This window comes from Ictidomys tridecemlineatus, chromosome 10 (assembly GCF_052094955.1).
Source record: "Ictidomys tridecemlineatus isolate mIctTri1 chromosome 10, mIctTri1.hap1, whole genome shotgun sequence".
NCBI lineage: Eukaryota > Metazoa > Chordata > Mammalia > Rodentia > Sciuridae > Ictidomys > Ictidomys tridecemlineatus.
Genome location: NC_135486.1, coordinates 68672096 through 68686626, shown reverse-complemented (window position 1 = coordinate 68686626; position 14531 = coordinate 68672096). Strand labels below are relative to the sequence as shown.

Below are 14531 nucleotides of genomic sequence, written 5' to 3'. Positions count from 1 at the left end.
ACAATGGGCAGCATGTTTATTCCAAAAGGGACTTTTGAGAAATTATTCCTGGAATCTGGATAATATTGATACTGCAGTATCTTACAGGCTCATATGACCATCTTACCTAAAGTGGCAGAAAAGAAGCCAGAAACTTTGGTCACCTTAAAGAAGCTGAAGTGCTAGAGGGAAGGACCAGGGCAGTTAGCTCCAGGCAGCCTGAGGTCATAGTCATCTCAGGGGCTGACTGCACAGCCGCCGACCAGCACCTCCCATGTTATCTGCTCAATTTCAGCAACCCCCTATGAGATGAGCACTGGATTATTAGCCTCCATTTCATATTACAAGCAAGAGTCATTTCACAGGATGTGGATTAAAGGTTGAAAGCTGTATTCTAAAAAGTGTATAAAAGTCTACTATTGGGGTTAATTGAAACTACCACAAAACTATTAATTTCGAATTTAGCATTTCCAAGGGAAAAATATTTTAATCATGTATTAATACTGTGAAGAGAGGACAGATTATAAATTGATATGTGCTGTTCACATGCGTTTTAAGGTGACTTTTTTTTTTCGTTTTTTTAACGAAGAAGTAAACCTGTTAAGTCTCTTGGTCAAAGTAACTCCATTTTGAATATCAAAACCTGCTCACCCAGGCATGACCTTTCCATTAGGCTAGTCCCAGAAGAGTCCATAGCTACCTAAACCACAACAAAGATGTCAAATAACAACTACAGGACCAGATGGGTTATTCTTTAACTATTCCATTGGACATAACTATATAGTTAAGAAGTTTTCACCAGATGCTGCTGTGCCTTCTAGAAGGGCAGCCTGGTAGATATTCTCTATCAATAAACCTTGGCTTGAACTCACAGCTGGATATTTGCACCAGCTACCCTAACAAAACTAAGAAGCCTGTTTGAAGTGGGAAGATTGTTGAAATAATTATTATAATGCTTAAGATCATAATGAGACAGGGGCAAAGAACAGGTAGCTGATTATCAAAGAAAAGGAAATGGGTAGATAGCTCTTCCTCATCAACTGGTTGTTAACACCTCTGGGGGAGGGGATGGATAGGATTTTCCAACACAACCCCCCTGAGCTACTGTTCTCTGCCTTTTGGGCAAGTTCCCAGAGAAGAAAGAGGTGGGGGTCCATAAAAATGCAAGACACCCCCACTCTTGGCACTACACCAGCTCTGGATCCCCAACTCCTCTCCAGAGGAGTCAATGTCTCTCCCTCTTCTTTGTTCTCTCTCTGTTTCCCTTCTCCTCCCCTCTCCCTCTCCCTCTCCAGTTTCTTAAATAAAATTTGCTTTCTGCCCTCACATCAGTGTTTCTCGGGTGTTTAATCTTCAGCTCTGGGGGAATAAAGGACCCGATCTTGATTTTCAAGACTGGTAACAATAATTGGTAATATTAGTTTTAATTCCTATTAGGTAAAGGATACTACACTAAATATTTTATATATTTTCTGAGATAGGTTATATTATCCCTATTTTAGAGATAAATAAAACTTAAAGAATTTAGGCAAAGTGTTTAAGGTTAAATAGCCCAAAAAGTGTTAAAATTGAAATCCAAACTCAAATCTTTCTGACTATAAAATTTCCTTTGATATAACTGCTTTGTCTCACTTTAGAGGAGAATCCTAAGCAATTTGATATAAATTATATTTTATGCTTATTGTATAAAAAGTAAGAGAGCAGATGAAGAAAATTTACAGGAATAAAGGCCAATTGAAAGATTTTAGTCAGGAGGATGCAGGACTTTCCCATAGCTTTTCTGTCTTGAAGGAAGGTAGAGGGGAGAAAAAAAGAAGAAAGAGAAAGGGAAGAAGAAGGATAGAGGAGGAAGAGAAGGAGGAGGAGAGGAAGAAAAATAAAGAAGTGGAGATGTAGAAGAATAATTATCTTTTCCAAGTGTATAAGGTGGGGGGGAGAGGGATTGATCTGAGCTCAAGTTATCTTTTCAGGAATTAACAAGCAGGGTCAACAGAAAAAGACACTAAATGCTTTCTGCACTTCAAAAGGATCTCGGAATGGAAGGCATGAATGTGAATGACAGGTGGCCCTACCTTCCAGGAATTCTCAAACAAATGTATGAATATTTATGAATATGGCTCCTTCCCAAGAAAATGAACAGCAAATCACAGAACCTGTGAACAGCACATCTTAATTTCACCCAAGAAAGGAGCTCTGTAGAGACCTAAGGGCTTTCTGTTTTCATGTTTCTATTAATCTATTGCAAAGCAGTATATAAAAGTCTACAGAAATTCCACTCATGCTTATTTTTGATATTCAAGTAATACATACCCGTGGGGGGGGGGGATAACCATTTCAAAAGACTGAAAGGTGAGAAGTCAATGCCTTCTATCTCCCCTATTTCATTTCTACTCTTTGAAAATAACGATTAGTAGTTTACATGCTCCCAGATATGCTACACTTTTATGATATCTATATCTATATCATACTTTAATTATTTTTTATTTAATAAAGCATTGCACATGTGGTTCTTTACAAATTTAAAGGTAGAATGACCAGATGATCTATCAAATCCACTTCCTAGGTTTATACCCAAAAGCAGGGTCTCAAAGGGATATTTTTATACTCATGTTCATAGGTGTAGTGTTCACAGAAAATCAAAGGTGGAAGTAACCTATGGGATCACCAATGAATGAGTGGATCTGCGAACTGTGATCTCTCCGTATGGTGGGATAGTGTTCAGCCTTTCTAACGAAAGAAGCTCTGGCACAGGCCACACATGCATGGACCTTGGGACATCATGTTGTATAAAATAAGCCAGTCACAAAGAGACAAATGCTGTACAATTCCACTTATATGAGGTACCTAGAGTAGTGATTTGCAGAGACAGAGAGTAGATTGGTGTTTGCCAAGGGCTGGAGGGAGGGAGGAATGGGGTGTTACTATTTAATAAGTATGAAATTTCAGCTTGGGTCAATGGGAAAAGTTCTGAAGAATGGGGACACAACAAAATGCATGGGCTTATATTGCAGAACATAAAAAAAATGGTTAAGACAGTAAAGTTTAAGTAATGTGGCACTTATTATCACAATTAGTTTTTTTTTTTTTAAAGAGAGAGGAGAATTTTTATTTTTTAGTTCTCGGCAGACACAACATCTTTGTTGGTATGTGGTGCTGAGGATCGAACCCGGGCCGCACGCATGCTAGGAGAGCGCGCTACCGCTTGAGCCACATCCCCAGCCCACAATTAGATTTTTTAAAATGTGTACAAGGATGCTATTTTCACTGATTGGGTTTTCCCACAAAATTATAGATTGGCCATTGGTAGGTACTATGGGCACTTGTGTTGTAGGGACAAACGAGGCAAGGCACCAAAGATAGCAGGAAACAGTTTATTTGGCTGCAGCCAGGTTCAGAGGGTACAGCCTTTGCTGTAATCAATCAATCCCCTGAACCCCAAGTTCAGGGAGTTTCAGAGTTTTATACTCAGCATGTAAGGGGAGGGGCTCAGAAGTTCACAGTCTACAGAAGTTCACATAAAAGCAGCTTTTTCTTTCACTGTTCTGGGCATGTTAACTCTTCAAGGACAACACCTGAGAAGTGGGGAGCTTCTTTCTATCCTCCCCCTGCCAGCTGTTACCATGGACCCATTTATAACTTATCTTAAAAATGTAGACATCTCTGTGAAGTCCCAGCTCAAGGCCAGAGGCCTTGTTTGCACATTTCTTCAAAGTACTATACTGGATATGTTTGTGAAAAACTAGTAAGGGGGTGTCCAGCACCTGGAGTGCTGGTATCTTCTCAGCTAGTGGCCAAGTAAACAGGGTGACATGAAAATAGGAAGTTTATCTACCTTGGACTCTTTTTCTGACAGTCCTCAAATCAGCCATGGTGAAGAGGGCTTTTCTGTGGAGAAAAGGGGTGCCACTTCAATTCCCCCCTTTAATGATGCTTCCCATAATTTAATCCTTTAAATTTAAGAGCATCATTACCATTATCTTGGCTTAAAGCCTTATATAATGCCAAAACCTTAGTTGATGTCATCCTTTCAACAGCAGCTTCTACAGTAGACCCAATAGTTTTAATGCACAGTGGAGCCAAACATGGGAGCAATGAACAGGTTAACAGCAGAATACCCATTAACACCAGTTAAGCTTTTAAATCTACCAAGAGTTGAAAACCATCTCCCAAAAGCATGATTGGGACCCAAACTTTAATGCCCTTTTAGGTATGAACTAACACATGCTAGTTCTCTTGTGTTTTTGCCTATACTCTTAACTGCTTGTCTATTGTCATCCATTCGGATGTAACAATCTGAGCTGTTGAACTCTCCACATATTTCTTTTACCTCAACGAGTAGATAATTTAATGCCAAGTGGTTTTGATAGTTAGCCACTCACATCTGGTCTGTTTTGTGGCTAGGAGGTCAAAGGCTGTGGCAATCTGATTAATAATAATTATTAGTACAGCTTGTAAGTGAATAATTCTGTTTAACATGTAAATAATAGTTCTATAATTTCAACTGCCATTTTGTGCCCAGGTAGCAGGAGCATAAGTGGCAATAATCCTCTGGGGTGGCCAGTTACCTTCACCCCAAGATTGGTGACCTCCTAAATCAAGTTTCTTTCCAATGGACCTCTGTTTCCTTTCCAAACAGTCATCCATCTGTAGCATTTCTCTGATAGGACAGGTCCTAAATATATGTTTCATCACCTCTTAGTTATAGTGGATTGTCTTGACACTGGTTCACATGATCTCCGTGGTTGGAATAGGAGTAGGGCAGAATCCCTTAAGGTTATCAAAGGAAACCAAACTAAATAATAGACTAAAGATTTTGATTAGCATAGGTTAAACAGCATGAATTAACAGAGCCAAACTAATAACACCACACAAATCCTAGAAAGCTTATATAAGCAAGATAAAAAGTATAAGTGATATTTTGTTACCCAGAGTCCAGTCAGTAGGAGTTACTGTTATCAAACCAGTAGAAAAAACCAAACAGAGAACTATGTATATATCTAGAAGCAAGAAGTGGCAATGCATTACAGTATAGGAATTATCTTAGAGGTTGAAAGAGTCCATTAATCTTCGTGAGAGGTTTATCTTTCACTGTGTATCCATCAGCCAGTCCCTCCTGTGTGGCTGAAACAGGGTAGTAGTTTCCTCAAGCTTCGGCCGTGCGTAGACCAGTCAGCTACCTGTGTGACTGGAGCAGGGCTGTTGTCCTTCCGATCCTCAAGCTTCTCCGATGCTCCTTTTTCTTCAGGATGGTCAGCTTCAAGGGCGTAGCAGCATCTGGCGAGCACTCCCTGTCGGCAGCTGCAGGCGTGAGTTTGGTGTAGTGAATCCAGGGACCTATTTCTGCAAACTTTACTGCAGTTGGGATGGATAAAATAACATTGAAAGGGCCTCTCCAAAGAAGTTTAGGGGCTGAATATTTCATTCTTTGACCCAGACTCAATCTCCAGGCTTGAAGGAGTGTGCACCTGGGTCAAATTCACTGACAATCTTTCTCTAACCCATTGGTTGAGAACCTGTAAAGTTTTCCCTAAAACCTGAAGCTGTCAACTCAGGGTTAATTTTCCTATCTCTCTTAAGTCTCCCTGTAGTCCCCTAAAAGGGGGGGGGGGCTCCTATATATTATCTCAAAAGAAAAGAATCCAGTCCTCCTAGTGGGAGTGGATCTAATCCACAACAGTGTGATAGGGAGAAGTTCATCACAATGTAAATCTCCTGACACAGCTTACCCAATTGAGCCTTAAAGTCCTGTTCATCCTTTGAACTTTACCAGAACTCTGCAGCCTATAGGCAGTTCATAACTTTCATCTGATATTTAAACTCTTGGTTAGTAATCATATCACTTCTGCCCCAAAGCTGGCCCATTGTCTAAGCCAATAATTATTGGGACACCTTAGCCTTTTCAGTGTGGGAGGGAAAGGCTTCCACCTAGTCAGAGTATGAACTCACAGAAAACAAAAGTTATTTATAGCCCCGTGAGCATGGTAGTTCAGTGAAGTTTACTTCCAAGTCTTCAAAAGGTGCTCTTCCTATAGTTTGGATTCCTGGTGAAAGCTTTGGCCCCTGACAAGAATTGTTGTGAGCACAAACCTCATATTGTTTGCAGATCATCCAGATGATGCTTGTGAGCTGGGGGTCAGAACTGTCTCAAGTGCTGTATGTCCAACATGTTTTCCTGCGAAACTGTATTGATAAAGGCTGGGCTAGAATTTCTGGGATGGCTATTCCGGTCATCAGAAAATCTCCACCATTCACTTGGGAGAAAAAAATTTTTTTTTCAGTCTTAAATCACTTACTTTCATGTTGGGAGTATGTTAGCTCCCATTCTGTTAGCTAGTCGGCCAGGCAGAAGGGCAGCATTTAAACCTGGGACTGAATTTTCTTCCCGTTTCCTGCAGACAGCTAACCTGGCCTTTCTGTCAGCTCTCCAGTTGCCCTGAAAAACCACAGTGTTTCCTTTTTGATGACCTTGGCGATATATAATCACAACTTTCCTGGGAGCCCACAGTGCATTTAAAAGTTCAAGAATTTCTTGCCCATACCTCATGCCTTTTTTTTTTTCTCCTGAGTTAATGAGCCCCTTTTCCTTACATAAGGCCCTATGAACATGAAGGTAGCGAACGCATATTTTGAGTTTGTAAATATCCATATAGACTCCTGCTGTCAACTGAGGTGCTTGAATCAAAGCAATAAGTTTTACTTTTGTGCTGAAGTTCCCTGAGGCAGACATTCTGCCTCGACAGTAGAGTCCAGAGTGACAATTGCATATCCAGCAAAACATACCTCATCTTTTATAAAACTGCTTCCATCTGTGAAGTACTCTGCATCAGCATTCTCGAGAGGCTGGTCTGTTAGGTCTGGTCTGCTGGAGAACACTTCATCCATGACCTCAACACATTTGTGCTCAGGTTTTCCAGGTCCAATGGGCAGCAAAGTTGCTGGGTTTAGAGTTCTGACAACCTCAATGCGGATACGTGGGTTTTCACGTAACATGCCCTGATATTTGACCATTCTTTTATTAGTCAACCAATAGTGTCCTTTTTAATCTTAACAATGTCAAAACTGAATGAGGAACTCTTGACAACCAGTTCTTGTCCCATGGCCAGTTTATTAGCTTCCAACACCAGAAGAGTTGTGGCTGCAAGGGCCCATAAACAAGGTGGCCAGCCCTGGGCTACAGAGTCCAGCTGTTTGGATAAATAGGCCACTGGACGGTGCCATGTCCCCAGCATTTGAGTCAAATCCCCCCAGTTACTCCAGACTGATCATGGACATACAGAAAGAAAGGCTTTGTGAGGTCAGGGAGCCATAATCCAGGTGCACTGGTGAGTGCTTGTTTAATGTCCTCAAAGGCCTTTTGCTTAGTTGACCCCCATATAAGAGGATCCCATTTTTCCTCCTTTGTGGCTTCATAGAGGGCTTTTGTCATAACTGAAATTTGGGGATCCATATATGTCTGAACCCAGTAGCCCCCAAGAATTCTCTAGTCAGATGGCAGGTTGAAGGGACTGGAATTGAGCAGATCTCCTGTTTCTTTTCAGGTCCAGTTGCTATTGTCTGTTCTGTTGCCGAGTCAGATGGTAACCAAAGAATTTGACCTTTTTCTTGATAGATATGGGCTTTTAAGTCAGAGTCCAGTGCTGTCCCAAGGATGGTGTACTCAAGCCCCTGGGAGGAACTGTCATTTAGAGAAGGGAGGCATACATAGATCGTCTGGAGCTTTAAGATGCAGGAATTTTTTTTTTTTGTTATCTCCCAGTGCAGGATGTTGGCTGCTAGGATTCTCCAACTCTTGAATCTAATGTAAATCTTAGCAGAGTCTGATGACCTGGGACATCATTTGTGTAAAAGGCACCTATGTCAATTTCTCCGTGGGCCATCTGCCAAGGTTGGAGGGCAGCAGTGCAGTTCCATGCAGTTCCAAGTGTGGCAGCCACATTGTGCCCAACTAGGTGTTTCTCCTTGTCTGTGTGGTTTTTCTCCTCTTGTCAGGTGGGAGCCTGCTCTGATTGTATATAGCGGCTGCCCCACCTGTGTTCTTGTTCAGTATGCCTGGGTACATGGGGCTCTGTGGCCCTTTCTGCTGGTGGCTCACAGCGTGTGGCTTGGAGCCAGGGTGGCATGTCCTTTTGGAGTAAGCACCCTATGGCCCACTACTGGCTGTTAACATGAACATATTCCTGGTTCATTTGGGGGCTTGCAGCAGCTGAGCCCTCCTGAGGTGCTGGGTCCCGTGCATCTGATGCAGTTGTGTGTGTGTCTATTGGACCCCTGTCATATTCATCAATCATTGACTTCTGAGCAACCGGGAAGAAACTGAAAGGAGTGGCTGGGGCCAAAACACTCATTCCTTCTCTTTTCAAGGCTTAGCATTTGAGCATGGCAGTGAGTGCTTACCCACCGGGGACACTGGAGGCGTCCCCTTTTGTCTGGCCACACTTTTTTTTTTCTTTTTTTCTTTCTTATAAACATTTGGACCATTGTCTTTGTACTAGTGAGACCCCCCCCCCTTCCTTGAGTGAACTCCGGGTTTGTAAGGAGATCCATCCTCCTCTTTATCTTTCTGGTGTACCTGTCTTTGAGTCTCTGGCACACTTTTCAGTAAAGCCCTCTAGGATTGTAATTTTTGTCAAATGGCTCTCTGAGCCTGTCCCACAAAGGCTGCATTGATCACCTGTTGCTTGTGCCTATGCATTTCTTCATGACAAACTTGCACTTCGGCTGCAATGTTTGTATGGTGCTCCCCCGCCCCCTTACCCCCAGCACCTTTGGGCAGGGAGAGGGGCAGCAGCGGCGGTGGCCTGGACATTTAGCTCTGAGTCAATTTGGCACATCTCTTTTGATTATTGCTGCCAGTTTCATAGGGCAGAGAGGCCTTAGGCAGATGTGGGGCTGAGAGAAATATTCAGGGCTATCTAGGGTGCAAGAGGGAGATGCTGGAGCAGCAGGAGGCTTATCTCTGCTCTGTTTGTCTGCAGATGCTCGGCTTAGGCTAGGGCTCAGGGCTGGCTCCAATTCCTTCTAACTCTTGGGCACAGACAGTGTGTTTTATTCTCTCTTTCTCTCTTTCTCTCTCTCTCTCTCTCTCTCTCTCTCTCTCTCTCTCTCTTTTAGACTTTCTATGAGGGCTTCTTGACATCTCTTTATTTTAGACCTTCTTCTTTGTTGGGGCTCCATCCTAGGTCTGGATAATGGGCTGCATCAGATCAGTTGTGGCCCAGGTTTTCTCTGTGTAGGAGGGAGTATGATTTTCCAGCTCATGAGCACAAAGGTGGAGAAAGGCTGGCACACAAAACTGCTTTCTCTCCCTTAGGTGTTTCCCTCTGGTCAACGTGGGCAGGTCCTTCAGTCCCTTGCAGGGGTATCCAGAGAGTTCTCATCTGGGTTGTGGCTCTGATCTTGGGACAAATCTCCCACCTTAATCTTGGGAGGTGAAAGAGTCTTTGGTCCTAGGAAATCTTTGGCTCTGAGGACATCACAGAGGAAGGAATAGCCAGTATTAGGGGGCCATCATTTGTTGCCTCTGAGGACAAGGGGGCTAGGGGACAGTCTGTTGTCCCAGTGGTCTTGGCAAAGTTGGTCTTGGGTCCTCTTCTGGCTCACGGGGAAAACTGTTCCCTTTCCTGTCTTTCCTAGTCAGGTTTTCTGTTTAGCTGCTTTCCACTGGGTCTTAGAGACCACTATGCTCCTGGCTAACATCAGCTTGGATTGTCCATCTAGACAGGCTCTCAACCAAGGGGGCTGTTTCTGTACTATCTCTTGCCAGCAATCAGTATAAGAGAGTTGGTTCAGGGGTTCCAACAACAATCAAAAGGACCTCAGCAATGACTCTCTCATCTAAAGATCCTTCTGGTGGCCAGCCCACATCTTGGGTGGGCCAGTCTAATTCACGGAGTATGCAACCTTTGTGGAGTGAGTCTCACCCCACAGTTACCAGGGAAACCTTCCTAAAGGTTTCTAACACACATTTCAGAAGGCTCAGTTTCCTTAGGTGCCTCCCATGTTCTACCCTGCATCGGTATCGCACACTAAGGACAAGACTCGCACACTTAGAACAAAACACACTTAGGACAAGACTCGCTTTGTCCATCTCCGACCACTCCCCTCACAGGGACCTAGGGCCCTCTTAGCCTTGAGGGTCATATCAACCCCTGACCTGGAGCTTTCACCAGATGTTGGTTGGTGAAATTCCGTCATAGACTGTATGAGGTGCCACAGAACCGCGGATCAGGACTCTGCACTCACTTCGGCCCTTGGGTTGGGTCAGAACACTTCCCTTTGTCCGTCTCATTCACACACTTTCCCACAGACATGGCCAGGACAGAATTTCTATACCATCCAAATTCCAACAATTCCAAACCAAACAGAAAAGGGAGTCATGGTTTTCCCTCTGCTCGCTGACCCCAAACAGAGGCTACTAGGGCAACTCCCCGGGTCCATTTCAGCTCCAACCACTTTGGAGGTACTCAGGACCCAACAGAGGGTGATCAAGCCTCTCTTCCACCCGCTTAGGCCTCGAAGGGGAAGTCAGGTGGGCTACAAAACCAAATGGACCCGGGTCCTACCTGCTCAGATGGGCAGTGCTCCAAAACCCTAATTCTGGTTCCTGCTGCCTGTGGGTTCTGTTGTGCTCTGGGGTGGCAGCCCCAGGGCGCTGGGTGAGTCGATCCTCCTTCAGGCCAAGAGTGGTCTGGGCACTCCAAGGGGACCACTGTCCCCCATCGCCCCAGGGAAGCCGGTCCCCAGAGACAAGAGAGGCAGAATAGCCTTCTTTACCTCCTCTGTCCCATCTGGGTCGCCAAAAATGTTGTAGGGGCAAACGAGGCAAGGCACCAAAGATAGCAGGAAACAGTTTTATTTGGCTGCAGCCAGGTTCAGAGGGTACAGCCTTTGCTGTAATCAATCAATCTCCTGAACCCCGAGTTCAGGGAGTTTCAGAGTTTTATACTCAGCATGTAAGGGGAGGGGCTCAGAAGTTCACAGTCTGCAGAAGTTCACATAAAAGCAGTTTTTCATTTCACTGTTCTGGGCACGTTAACTCTTCAAGGACAGCATCTGAGAAGGGAGGAGCTTCTTTCTATCCTCCCCCTGCCAGTTGTTACCATGGAGCCCATTTGTAACTTATCTTAAAAATGTAGACATCTCTGTGAAGTCCCAGCTCAAGGCCAGAGGCCTTGTTTGACATTTCTTCAAAGTACTATATTGGATATGTTTGTGAAAAATTAGTAAGGGGGTGTCCAGCACCTGGAGGGCTGGTATCTTCTCAGCTAGTGGCCAAGTAAACAGGGTGACACGAAAATAGGAAGTTTATCTACCTTGGACTCTTTTTCTGACAGTCCTCAAATCATCCATGGTGAAGAGGGCTTTTCTGTGGAGAAAGGGGGTGCCACTTCACTTGGAGTGGCCACATTGTGAGAGAGTATTGAATGAGTTTTCCTAGTTCTTCTTAAAAGCTGTTCAAAGAAGGGAAGGACAAGGTAAGAAGAGGTTGACTACTATATCAGAGAACATGTCCCATGTCTGGTGGTCCTAGGGGAGATTTTAGAGATGTCCTACTCTCTCTTTCATGTATGATATTAGCACAGCCCCAAGCCAGTGTGTCCCCCAGCCAGCAAAGTCTGAGATGGTTAGAAAGTCCTTCCCAGTCCTTGGGTATGAGTGGATTGTGGAGGAGGGAAGGCTATGAATTTAAGTCATAACCTGGAGTAAGAAGGATTGGAATGCACTATTGTAAAACCTAAAAAAGACTGGAAAGCATGACTTCTCTGAAAAATGAGGTTCAGAGATGGGGCAGTTGGAAGACACTTTATGTTTGAGCTTCACTGAGCTCAGGCTGCTCAGTCCACCAGGCACAGAGTTTAGGATGGTGTGCTCTTCCGATAAAACTCTCCTTAGATGAGTATTCAATAATCCGTCAATTGACATTTATGTGTGTCTGTAGTTACAACTAGGCTATACATAAAATTTTTGCAGTCTTTTGTGAATGTATGGGTATTGAAAACAGTGAGAGGCAAGATGTCTGTTATCAGGAACATGTATTATTTTAATTTCTGATTAATACAGTCATTTAGCATTCCAAAATATTTGTAGTAATTAATATTTCCACCAAATGTATAAAGGAGGAGCTTCTCGTGACATTAATAATTTCAAACATTTAAATCTTATCCAATTGGATTAGCTAAGAATGGTGTCACTCGTCATTACGAGATTAAATTCCCTTTGAATTTGGATTTCATATTTGCATTTAGGCCTTCCCGCTTTTGTATCTTCACTCAGGTCTCTCTAAGGACCCTGAAATTGGAAGTAGGACCACTCTTCTCCTTCTTATTCAGACTACCTATAGAGAGAAAATAAAGCCGCATCCCTGCCCACTGGGACCCATTCTTTTTTTTTTTTTTTTTTTTTTAAGAGAGAGAGAGAATTTTTTTTTTAATATTTATTTTTAGTTTTCGGTGGACACAACATCTTTGTTTGTATGTGGTGCTGAGGATCGAATCCGGGCTGCACGAATGCCAGGAGAGCTCACTACCGCTTGAGCCACATCCCCAGCCCAAGGGACCCATTCTTTGGCACAAATTTGTTTGACTCCTAACCTAAAAGACATTTACTCTTTCCCTCAAAGGGCATTTCAATGTTATCAATAATGCAGTAATTTTAATGATTAGTGAGTTGAGAGGAATGTTGAAGTAAATCTTCCTTAATGATGATGTTGTCTGAATCAAAACAGAATCAATTGAGAAATTTTTAAAAAAGAAAGAAAAAAAAAGGTTTTTCTCTTACTGAACTTTATGTTCTATAAACATGTTTTCGCCTCTGGCTTGTTTCCACTAAAAAGACGTTTCACTAATGAATATTTATCTCACTGCCACAAACAATAATGCATAAAATGATGTATAAATGCTATCATGGGTATTGTTTCCCTTCCTCCATCCTCTGGTACATATTCATTCATTCTTTCTAGAACAGACAGGTATTTGATGAAAGCTCCAAAAAGTGATGTCTAAAAATTAAATTACAAGATTCGTTTCCTTCTTTCTAGGAATAGCATATCAAAATCTTTCCTTCATACATATTTCATGCAAAGATAGAATATTGTAGAAGGTTTTGCTGAAAATACCAAGAATTTGCAATAGACTCTTCACATTGAATCTGTAAAATAATGATTCTGAACACTAAATAAAATTGAAGGAAGAAGCTTGGGGAAAAAATGCAAAAAAAAAAAAATGAATTAGTATCAATCAACTATCATGCTTTCGAAATGTAAATCTGACCAATGTAGTCTGAAATAACAACAGATTATTACCCACAGATGGATAATCAAATGATAGGTTCATAATTGAACAAATTATTGGGAGGTGGTGGAAACTGCAGGTGGGGTCTGGTTGGAAGAAGTAGGTCAGTGAGGCCACGCTCTGGAACAGGAATTTCTTGTCCCTGGCCCCTTCATTCTTGCTTTCTGCTTCCTGGTTGCCATGAGATGAGCAGCTTTGCCCTGTACACCTCTGCTTCCGTAATATTCTGCCTCACCACAAACCATAGCAATAGGTATCTGTGGACTGAAATCTCTGTAACTGCCAGCCAAAATATATCTTTTCTTCTTTTTAGTATTTTTTTCCCTAGGTATTCTGTTACACAGCCCTTTTGCCTATCTCTGTGCCAAATGCTACCCTGTCTTATTTACTATAGCTCTGTGTATTAGTCTGTTTTCTGTTGCTCTAACAAAATACTTGAGGCTTGGCTAAGCACTTTAAAGAGACACTGGTGTAGCTCACATTTTTGAAGTCCAAGATTGAGCAGTCTCGTCTATTCTTCCCATTGGTGAGAATCTCCCTGGCTACATCACAACATGGAGAGGGCAGAAAGGAAAACTGACATATACAGAAGGGGTCATAGGGTTAGACAGGAAACCAGAGAGTGGGAAGGGCCAGTCTTACTTTTTAATAGCAATTCTGCTCTCCCAAGAACTCACTCCATGACATCAGCATGAATCCTTTCCAAGGGCAGGGACCTCAATGACCTAATTTGCCTCCCAGAGGCCTCATCTCTTTAGATTCCACCACCTCTCAACATCCCCACACTAAGGACCAAGCTTCCAGCAGGAGTGCCAGTGGAGCGGGGGATGCACTCAAAACCAAAGCACCTCAGAAGATTTAATAAATCTGTAAGAAGCAGCCCTTAAAAAGAAGGGCTTATTATAACAGCTGGCAAAATAAATCTTCCACATTTTTCTTCTTCAAAGCTGACACCTGGTTTTCTTTTTTTTTTTAAGTTGTAGATGAACACAATACCTTTATTTTATTTACTTATTTTTATGTGGTGCTGAGGATCCAACCCAGTGCCCCATGCATGCTAGCAAGGCAAGTGCTCTGCCACTGAGCTACAACCCCAGCCCCTGACATCTGTTTTTAAATCTTTTCTCCTTCATATTATATTTTAGGATCATTTTGTGTCACTATTCTATTGGAATTTTTACTGCAATTGCATTGTGTATTTGGAGAGAATTGAGAACTTTATCAAACTGGGTTTCCCATCTGTGAACATGGAATGTTTTGCCA

At 42.7% G+C, this 14531-nt stretch overlaps 1 long non-coding RNA gene across 1 annotated transcript; it reads right to left on the bottom strand.

Annotated features, from left to right (window-relative positions):
• Positions 1 to 3336: 3336 nt before the first annotated feature.
• LOC144367319 (uncharacterized) lies at positions 3337 to 10996 on the bottom strand. Its single transcript, XR_013426656.1, has 2 exons — positions 10542 to 10996; positions 3337 to 5331 (listed from the first exon to the last, which is right to left on the bottom strand). It is a non-coding gene; the product is annotated as an uncharacterized LOC144367319 (long non-coding RNA).
• Positions 10997 to 14531: the final 3535 nt, after the last annotated feature.